This window comes from Pholcus phalangioides, unplaced genomic scaffold (assembly GCF_987345545.1).
Source record: "Pholcus phalangioides strain wild (caught in Gottingen) unplaced genomic scaffold, Ppha-v1.0 ptg000012l_1, whole genome shotgun sequence".
Taxonomy (NCBI): domain Eukaryota; kingdom Metazoa; phylum Arthropoda; class Arachnida; order Araneae; family Pholcidae; genus Pholcus; species Pholcus phalangioides.
In genome coordinates this window covers 13,507,630-13,519,689 of record NW_028301605.1, presented here as the reverse complement: position 1 = coordinate 13,519,689, position 12,060 = coordinate 13,507,630, and positions in this window count along the sequence as shown.

The window sequence follows — 12,060 nt, the reverse complement described above, 5'->3', positions numbered from 1 at the left end:
TCCGTTGAAATCCCGTAAAGTATGTTCTTTATTGCTTTTTTCTTCCAAGTTAAATTTTTCCCTTTAAATTTTTTTTCTGAATTAAAAATTTAAAATATATTTATATTTTTGCTAAAAGAGAAATTTTAAGATCTTTGAATATCGTTTATTGAGATGTTTTCTAACATCGAATTATTCCGGAGTAAAAATATTTGTCCATTTAATACACATATAGATGGAATTCCCATTGACTAAACACCTTGTAAGTTATTGTTATCAACACTGCTTTCGTTATACAGTTATTAAGAATACTTAAGTACTGCAATCAACAATTCTTTACTTGGAGTATGGAAATTAATAATGCTCTCCGTATGGTATTTTTTATCAAAAAATGCTTTCCTTATAATTTTCAAAAGTAATTGTTGATATGCTAACAATAATCTCTTAGCGTTACTGATACGATTAATAATTTATTTATGGATACTGTTGCAAACAATAATTTATTTATGTGGTTTCCTCTTTTATATCTGACAAACATATTTTTTGTGGGCATCTTTTCTTCAGTCACCCTTTGGGCAACTTGCCTGCTGTGGCCTTTGTGTTTGCATTTATATTTGTATGCTACTGTTATGAAAAATAATTTCCTTATAGATATTGTTACGAAGAATAATTTCATCAAGAATATTGCTATGAACAATAATTTATTATGGTACTGTAACGGACAATAATTTCTGTGACAACAAGTAAGAATAAACAATTATTTATTAATACAATAATTGAACTATTAAATAAAAAATATTGAATTGAACTACTGAATTCAATAATTGAACAACAATTTGTTAGATGTAGTTTCTTTATGGTGCTGTTAAGAATAGTAATTTCTTTATGATCCAGTTGCAAACAGTAATTTCTTTATTGTACTGTTCCGAACAATAATTGAAGACCAGAAATGGTGAATTCAGTAAATAACAAAAAGAAAAGTCAACCTGAGAAATGATGTGATTGTCCGACTAAGTAGTTGAGAAACACGTCAGTATAGATGTCAATTAACAGGTTGGTCTATGGTACCTGAAACGTATTTTCGCTCTCCTGTAAAATTTGCGATTTGGCACTTAAAATGTTTACCATTTCTATAATCTTCAATTTCTCTACAGATACTGTTATGAACAATGCAGAAACACCTTGGCGCTGTTTTTCTCATGGCACTGTGTACTTCAACAGCAATTTGTTTTTATTTTGTTAACTATCATCAATACTTCCTTTTTGGTACAATAAAAATTTTTATTTATTTATTTGCAATAGAAATTTATTTATTTTGCTCAGAAGGCATGAAATGCTCTTAAATCAGGAATGTTTCTGTCTCAGTACTTTATCAACAACCGCATTGCATTATTTGTGCTAGAACTGTCTTCAACAATAATTTGTTTATGATAATATTGATAAGAGAGAGTACCGAAAATAATAATAATACTTCAATTATGGTAATGGTATCCTTATCATCAATGGTATCCTTTATGCTACTTTTATCGACAGTGCATCATTTACAGTACTTTTATCAACAATCATGGCTTACGGTACTGTGAAAAAATGCATATTTTACAGGCATTTTCACATACCAGTAAGGATAATTTTCAATATCCTATACATATTATAGTTTTCAACAAAGCTTCCTTGAGCTGAACTGATCGACAATATTTTCAATATAATATTGCTTCCATTAATAATAGCCTCGATAGTATTCTGTGTTACCTACCATAAAATTCTATCATTTTCAACAATTTAGTGTAAAAATACCATTGTTGTGCTTAACACATTTGCTTCTTAAACAGCACTTGACAACAATGGTTTCTATAAAGTACTTCGAACAACAGTGATTTTAGGAAACTCTCAGAAACACCAGTGCAACACTACTTGCTATTATGAATATTACTTTCGACATAGTAATGCTAAAAAAAATGCCCGAATACTAAACACAAACAGCATTGACACTGACAACTCTCTACCTTGTGTATTAACAAGTGTAATTTCGGCACTGTCGTCAAACTATCCCAACAGTAGCCATCTAATTTCTGTACGCAATCTACTAGTTATCATGATTATCAAATTATCGTCTCACCAGTGAATCAACATGCATAATAATCGAATTATAATTTCAACAGTGAAATGGTATCCAACACGATTCGAAGCAAAACCTCTTGAACAATCTTCCCATCAACAATAGAATCCAATATACAATAACAGTTTTGCAGGGAAAAATACTGTTATTGTTTCGATAGCTTTTTGAAAAAATATTGGAAATTCATACGCATTGAATGCATTCGATGATATTTTATTGAACCATTTTCATATTTTAGTCTCAATCTTATCTCGAACAAATACGAATAGGAAAAAGAGAAGAAACGAAACATATTTAAGATGTCTTCCTTTATTTGTCTTATTTCTTTTTTCCCCCTGGATAGAAAATCTGGACAAATCTTAGAAAATGTCTAGAAAATCTCCTGATTTCCAGGAAAAATATTCGGGATATTTTCTGGACTTTTCCGGAACGGGGAAAAAAAAAGATATAAAATCGGTGCGTGAGTTCGTGTCTTTTATTCCCTAAAGAACGAGGACTTTTACTTGCAGATGCAACAAGAAAAAGGATTTTATTTTGTTCGAATTTTTATCTTTTTTTTTCATATGGACACATTCACATATTCAGGTTTTTCCTTTAAGAATTCATTTTTCTTATTTTTATATATAACCACGTGGTTTATTTTATTTCTTACTACTTCTACCCAAACGGAGTTAACGAACGCATTTTTCAAGTATTATGTTCGAATATTGAAATGTATTTTTATTATGGAGAAATATATTTCGGTATTGTAATTTAAATTTTGGGTTTTGTACATCGATATAAAATTGAAAATGCAAATTTAATCCCTATTTTTATTCAAAAAAAAATGATTTTTTTAAAATTTTTGTTATATTTTTTATATTTTTTTCAATTATAAATTTTTTTCGGTGTTTTGAAATCTGTCATGGAGCTGAAGGATTTTTTAAATTTGTTAACTAAAGTATTTTTCACAATTTTTTTCTTATCTGTTTTCCTTATTAAATTTTTTGAAATTAATATTTAAATTTCTTATTTGTTTCTGAATTCATATTAATTCAGTTTTATTCTATTACTAAATTTTTTTTGTATATCTTATGATTGTTTTTAATTTTTTTTTTCATTTTTACGCAATAGTATAGAATTTAATTGTTTTTAAATATATTTCCTGCTTTTTCATTTATTTTTGACATGTTTTATTTTAATTGAAATTTTTTATTATTATTCTACTAATTTTAATTTTTATAATTTTTTTGGAATTTATCATGTTTCTAATTTAAATATTCATCATCTCGTATTTTTCCATGGTGAAAAATTGTTCGTGCGGATTACTAGAGTATTCAGGCATTTTTCGTTTAATTTTGCTAAAAACAAATTATTAATTATTTGTTTAAATTTACTATTGCGATACAGATGAGCATGTGTACTTCATTTTTCTTTAGAGTGATCCCCCCCCCCCCCCCATAAGTGAGAAGATGGAAGCAAGAAGCAATCAAAAATACCTAAAAAACACAGATGTTATTTGAATGAGAATATTTTCAGTAAGTGAATATGCAAATTGAAATACTAAATATGGATTTTAAAACCATATTTGCTGTTTTTATTATTATTATCGGGATTATGAGCGCATATTATCTCATTTTTATTACACAGAGTACTAGCAAAAATACCAGGCGCTGTCCCCGTTTTATTTATGTACAGGGAACAGCATTGAGGAAAGCTACAAACCATTTTGAAGGGACAGTCAAGTTTGAAACGCATTGTTTGGGAATCACGGAGAAACCGAAGTAAACATTCCAAAGTGCATTGTTGAGGCTTACGAAACAGTGTTGCTCGATAGTGTTTTTGCTCATTTTCGGCGTTTGCCCAGCGAAATTTTAGAGTAGCTATTAGGTAGTAGCTAGTATCGTTTTTAATACATGTTTTAGTATTTTTAGAGCATATTTTTTCATTTCTTTTGTATATATTCCTAGTTCTTCTATTCGTTACAGAACTTCCAAGATCTCTCCTAGTTCAGGGTTGCATGGATAATCCAAGGATGCCCTGAGCACAGCCGTCCGACGACAACGGTAGAAACTTTTGTCACTTGTATGTTTTATTTTAAACTATATATATTTGGGCTCCAATCGCTCATTATTTTTTTATCGCATCCAGGTCGCTAGTAATTTCTGATAATATACTTAAATAATTTTCCTGTGTGAATTGGTGATGACGAATTTCCCGAGAAAATCTAAATACACATAGTGTCATAAATATAAAGAGTCAAAAACTCCAAGTAAACCAACGCTAAATCATCACTACAATCATCATCTCGAAGCCATCACTATAAACACAACCTGGTCATCATGTTCAGAATATATGTTCAAATAGATAAGAAACAATTTAATGGAGAAAAAATATTCAATCATCTAATTAAAAAACAAAAAAATCCATTAACAAATTTTCGTATATTATTTTCCCGGATAACTAAAGAGAAAAAAAAAACCACTACAAAACACGGGAAAAAAAAAGAGGTCAAGAAAACCATTCCTATCATCCTCAGGAAATAATCCAAAATCGTCTCCCATCAGAACCGTTAGGAAACAAAAAAGAACTAAAGGAGAAAACCGGAGATATAATCAGAGAATGCAATTAACAGCCGGATGAAAAGCAGTGACCAATTTACCTCAAGCGCACAAGTGATGTAACTAAGTTGAACGTGATGTGAATTTACTCTTCTTTTTTCTGTATCCTCTCTTCTTATCCCAAAATCCTGTTATATACCAAGGAAAAAAAAAAATAAATAAATAACAATTTAAAGGATAAGACACCGAATAAATTTTTTTTGGATCCGAAAATAGCATTTGCATTAAATTGAAGAGAATAAAACTCCTTGTGATATCAAGTTGTTGCTTGTGATGATTCTTTATGCTTTATAAAAGAGAAATTTAAATAATGGAAATTAATTATTATTTTTATGCTCGGATATAAAATGATTCATATATTATTTACTGAATAATCAAATAGTTATGTTTAAAAAAAATGCTGGTCAATACATGTTATGGAGATGTAATGATAACCTTATTGATGCAATACCGTATGACACGAAATCATATTGACGCTGTATGGGCTGGAAACGTTTTTGATAAAATTAGGAACACACTAAAAAACAAAAATTAATGAAAATTCAGATGATAACTTGAAATTACTGAAAATTAAGAACTGATGATAACTTGTAACTGATGAAAATTAAGAACTGATGATAACTTGTAACTGATGAAAATTAAGAACTGATGATAACTTGTAACTGATGAAAATTAAGAACTGATGATAACTTGTAACTGATGAAAATTAAGAACTGATGATAACTTGTAACTGATGAAAATTAAGAACTGATGATAACTTGTAACTGATGAAAATTAAGAACTGATGATAACTTGTAACTGATGAAAATTAAGAACTGATGATAACTTGTAACTGATGAAAATTAAGAACTGATGATAACTTGTAACTGATGAAAATTAAGAACTGATGATAACTTGTAACTGATGAAAATTAAGAACTGATGATAACTTGTAACTGATGAAAATTCAGATGAGAACTTGTAACTGATGAAAATTCAGATGAGAACTTGTAACTGATGAAAATTCAGATGATAACTTGTAACTGATGAAAATTCAGATGAGAACTTGTAACTGATGAAAATTCAGATGAGAACTTGTAACTGATGAAAATTCAGATGAGAACTTGTAACTGATGAAAATTCAGATGATTACTTGAAATAAATGAATATCTTGAAATTGGTGAGAAAATTCAGTTGAAAGTCTTGAAATTGGTGAGAAAATTCAGTTAAAAGTCTTGAAATCGGTGAGAAAATTCAGTGTGAAATATTGAAATTCATGAAAATTCAGAGGAGAACTTGAAAAAGATGAAAATTAGGAAGAGATCTTGAAATATTTGTTTATTTATTTATGCAATATTGTTGGTCAAAAGACCCATACAAGAGGATGTGGTTGATTTACACATAGATATTTAGTAACATTTAACAAGAAATCTGAAATCGAAGGGGAGTAAACAATAGTGGAGGGGAGTTTGTTTCATTCAACTGTGGTATTTGGAACGAAACTGTATTTAAAACAGTCGGTAGAGGCAAAAACAGGTTTTAATTTTTTTGAAGTGGTCAAGTCTTTTTAAGACATGGGAAGGCTTAGTCAGAATACCGGATGTATCGAAATTTAGATGACCACGAGCAATATTATACAGGCTAAGCTGGTAATCTTATACAGACTCTAGCATGGCTGAGCGAGAGATAAGTCGATGAGTAGCGAGTGGGTATAGATTAAGTTCGAGTTTAAGGTCGGAAACGGAACTAAAAGAGGATCAGCAGTCGTGACTAAAGCAAGCGGATTTATGTTGGATAGTTGTCGATATTACTTGTCTGTGTGTGTGTGTGTGTGTGTGGGGGTGGGGGGGGGGTTTCCAGACCTCAGCTGTATATGAAAGAATGGGGGGACCATATATAAGTTTGGTAAAGAAGTCAGACGTCACGAGTAGAATGTTTGACGTTGCAACGGAGGAAATAAAAGTTTATTGAGACTTTTCTGGTAGACAATAATCGATATGATTTTTCGAACGTAAGTTAGTCGAGATTATGACGCCCAATAATTTAAACTGAAAAACTTGGGTTAAACTTAGTTACGTTATATTGATCAAGTGTGAGAATTCGAGGGGGAGAGATTTACGAGAAGCTCTCGTGAAAATTGTTTCAGAGAGGTTGATAGGCATTTGATAGAATTTCTTTATCGGACTTGTGATTGAGACACTTGAAATTACAAAATAGATGAAAATTCAGATGAGAACTTGAAATATATTGAAAATTCGGATCAGATCGGGATTTGAAATATATTGAAAGTTCAGATGAGAATTTGAAATATATTGAAAATTTAGATGAGAACTTTTAATTGATGAAAATTTAGATGAGAACTTTTAATTGATGAAAATTTAGATGAGAACTTTTAATTGATGAAAATTCAGATGAGAACTTATAATTGATGAAAATTCAGATGAGCACTTCAAGTAGATGAAAATTTGGATGAGAACTTGAAATAGATGAAAATTTGGATGAGAACTTGAAATAGATGAAAATTTGGATGAGAACTTGAAATAGATGAAAATTTGGATGAGAACTTGAAATAGATGAAAATTTGGATGAGAACTTGAAATAGGCCTATATTGAAAATTCAGATCAGATCAGAATTCGAAACATATTGGAAGGTCAGATGAGAATTTGAAATATATTGAAAATTTAGATGAGAACTTGTAATTGATGAAAATTCAAATGAAAACACCTAAAATAGATATAATGAAAATCCAGATTAACTTCGTTGAACGTGATGTGAATTTACTCTTCATTTTTGTGTACTCTTTTCTCATTCGAAAATCTTGTAATGCCAAGGAAAAAAATAAAAATAAAAATTTAAGGGATGAGACTATTTTTTGGTCCGAAATAGCATTTGCATTAAATTGAAGAAAATTGAACTCCTTGATATCACAATGTGGCTTTTGATAATTTTTCATGCTTCTTAAGAGAGAAATGGAAATATTAATAATTATTTTTTGCACAGAGATAAAAGGATTCATATATTACTACCTGAATGATGAAGTAATAATTGTTAAAGAGAGCGGAAATAATGATCAATACATACAGTCGACCCCGCTTCACCGGATAATGGATAAACGAACACCCCGCTTAAGCGGTTAAAATACTCTGGCACCATAAAGGCAATCTTAAAGTTCCCCGCTTAACATGGTAATTTTAATTACTCTTCCCTCCTTAATCGAATACTGCGCTTCACACATCAACTGTACACTGACCGCTATACACATAATGGTTTTATTGAATGAAATATTTGGAACTAATTGAAAATGTGTTACTCGGTTAACAGTACAGCACATAGCAAACATTTATAAAACACTGGCCTGTACTAAGAAGTAGGAAAACATGAATAGGAGCGATTTTTCATGTAAAAAGGGTATTTTCGATTGTATGGGGGGGGGGGATAGGAAGTGAGCATTTATAGAACTTCGGCCTATATCAGGCATTTTTGTTATTCGGCCTGCATTTTCGCCGCAGTAGTCCAGATAGAAGAGAGAGGCTACTTATCACGATACTGTCTATAACGATATTTGCTTTGATTCCAGAAGAATATACAGTCGAACCCCGTTGTAGCAACTCCCCCCCCCCCCTCCGATTCAGTACCAAAATTTTTAGTGAACAAATCTTCCATATATAGGGATTATGTACGTTAATTTAGGATTCGATGTAACGCCAAATTTATATAGTGAAAGAAATCTGCGAGAAAAACGGTAGCGTTACATCAGGTTTCGATTGTATATTCAATCATTACACTTCACTCATAGTTATAAAAAAAAATAATGCCAGATGGCAGCACTAACATAACCAGCATTACACAGAAACAAATTCCCTATTAGGTTCACAACACATACACGCACAGTTTCCAGCATAGATCCGGGTCTTCTTCGACCACCTGCTAGAATCTGTTCATTGAGACAGAGCGGCGGGCCATGATCTGGTTTTGGAGGAGGAGATCCCTTCAGAATTCCTATTCAATAAGAAATTAGCGAAGATGCTCATCTACGCTAAAAAAAAAATTACTCATGAAAATCGCTGCCTACAATGATAGCCTGTCTACAGCAATATTTTTTCTCGTTCTAGGCCATAGTTTCCCAACCTTTTTTGTCCCATCTCCCCCTTCTTCAGGAATTTTTTCTACCATCGCCCCCCAACGCAATCTAACCCATAGGATCCTATGTTATACCCGTAGCTTCTACCTCCCCCTGGAACATTCTATCGCCTCCCAGGGGGAGTTAACGCCCACGTTGGGAATCACTTTTCTCAGTAGAGTATAGTTTCCCAAACTTTTTTTGTTCTATCTCCCCCCTTTTCACAGAAATGTTTTCTCTCATCGTCCCCAACTCAAACGAACCCATAGGATCCTATGTTATACCCGGAGCCTCTATCGCCCCCTGGACCATTCCATCGCCCACCGTGGGCGATATTGCCCACTTTGAGAACACTGACGTAGAGTATCATTATACACAGGTTTTACTATATCGAAATTACTGTATGGACCGAATTTTTACCCAATAATTACTCAGAAACAACGCGTTAACGATTGAAGTTGAGTGAAATATCACTACGTTACGGATGTCTAAAAATGGCATCGATTAGCAGTTATATATACATTTTTTTTTGTTTTTAATGAATTACTTCAAATATGATTTTCACGTTTCAAAATTTTTCTCGCTATTTCAGTGAAAGATGGGAGAATTTTTCTGGGAATATCCACGCTAACTGATCCGTAAAATATTAGCTTTTCAAAGAGGAATGTGGCTCTAGAATTCATTCATTCCCCAATATTTTATTTTTTCCATTCCTACGGTAGATGACTCACTCAGATTCGTGGTTGGCTCCAAAAATCTGAGTCCTCAAGGCATCTTCTTACGTCGAAGTTAATCAGAGAGAGGGAACGTTTTTCCCTTTTCCAAACTTCAAAGTCTCCTTCCCCGGTTTATACATGCATTTTTTTTTTCTGTTTCTTTTTACTTTGTGTACATTTAAATATGAACTTCTGAACGGGAGGTACCTTCATTTCGGAATCTTTCCTAAAAATACCAAGTTCGGAAATTAAACTTAGGAAGCAAGCGCTATTCGCTATGTTGTTCCCTTGATGTTTTCATTCAAAGAAGAAAAAAAAAATGACGTAGAAAAACGGTGAAAGAGTCTTTTTCCTCCATTCATTTATCGATTTGAAAATCAATGAATATTTTATGAGCACTGAGAAGAGTTAGAAAATATACCAATAACTTAATACATTTCACGTAAATATTAGGGTTATTAACCCTTTCACTTACAAGCGAATTGGCAAGAATTTCGGATGCTCTATATTTGACGAATCGGCAATAAATACACAATCGAATTCCGTTATAACGAACTCCAAGAGACCGGAGAAATCACTTCGTTATTTACGAAATTTTGTTATTAAAGGAATTCCAAGTTTTTGCATTGTTCCTATGTACGCTTACCTGAGGGATTAGAAAAGTGTTCGTTAAAACGAAATTTCCGCTATAACGGTATTCGTTAAAACGAGATTCGACTGTAGCAGTCATGTGTCCTAACCTAACCGAAGATAATCGAACACGTATATTTCTGTAGAGCTCCTCACACGAGGATATTTGCGTATTGGAGATTAAATATCCGTCGCGACGGAGTCGCTGGTGACAATTTATGCTAGTCGAATGCAACAAAAGTAACGCGACTCTTGAAATATTCCTTCATATTTCCGTTGGTCGCGATTGTACGAGGGGTACCCGATGCTGAATTTCGTAACAAGATAAACAGTTATATTTCATGTAACTTTTATTTTCTACAGAAATGTTCTCTGATACAACCCTAACCCCAAATCCCTCTCGAACGGAATGCGTGTTAAATAAATATAAGTCACTCACACACGCGTGTGTAGGGCTATCTGGGAAAACCTTGTACATTTCCTAGATAAACGCACTTATATTTTTTCGCTCCATGGTGGTAGCATAATCAGCAGCTCTTAAAAAGGAAGTAAGGCTGGCTTCTCCATCTTCTTCATCTTCTCTACAACGACTCTAAAAATAATGGATATACACATTAATTTAACTTTCCTCTTTAGGATTATTAACAGTCACTCATCAGAGCTCACAGGTAATCAGCTGATTTATTAATTCCAGGTATAAGTCCCTTTTCTAATTCCGTTGAACGCAAGGAATCCTATTCCCGTTGGCCGTAACAAATAGTATGCGATGATTGTTATTTTCAATGTATGGATGTACCCATAATTTTCTTCTCTCTAGTTATCCTTTCTTTGCGGAAATAATAGTGTATGATTGTAATTATTTGTAATCATAATATAAAATATCCTCGCTGCTGGAATCGCTAAAAAATTGATTTTTTTTCCTGCCCCAGTTCATAAAGAGAGATAAGAAGGTGAACTAAACAGTCTGTCGTTTTTACTATCTTCCCGGATTTTGAGATTTTTTTTTAGTAGTGCTTTGTGAGAGAGAGAACGGGCAACTCGACTCGCTCAAGTCAACTCAACACTCAAGTTGAGGCTACACGAGTTTGATTTGAGTTTCCCCGTGTGAGGAGGCCTTTACTCTACATACTACACCACAGCAGATATACAATTTCGGCTGTAACTGAATAAATTTAAAAAGAAAGAACGCCATTTTTTCTATTTTGGCAAATGAAATTGCACCAAATACTGCTCTATTGACGTATTGGTTCATTTTGACCAATCATGAGACGCTAAATGTTTCTATTATGCCTCGTATTATAGCATCTAAAAATTCGGGTGGCTTTTAATGTCCCGGTTTTTCGCTTATTTCTCGCCCTGTTTCCTATATCCTTATTTACTCATTTTGGCACCTCTGTATAGAGGTAGTGTGATAATATTTTCGTAATACAATTGTTAACTTGTTATTTCACACTTTAATGCCAACCAAATGAGAGTTTTGAAAATATCCTTGTTTCGTTCAAGTTACTATATTAATGGATGACCCGGTTTTTAACAACGATTCCCGATATTTGTCCCGGTTTTGTAGGCACCTCATCTGGTCACCCTAGGGCTCCAATATACTACATAACATCAATGAATCAGGCTTAACACACGATAATGCTTACGTCACAGATTGCGGTAATGATGGTCACTCATTTACTGTTATACATAAAATACCTCATTCTAAACCATTATTTCTTAGCAGACTTCTTTTCTTGTGTTCACCTCGGAAAGATATTGATGAAGAAAAAGTCTCTTTACTTAATGTTACTGGGGGTTGAAAAACAAAAAACAAAAATTCTCTCTTTCTATAATAAAAATTATTTTTCCCAATACCTGCTATCGGAAACTCTTCATCATTTCATAACACCAAAACTAAATCAACCTGAAGTCTCAACC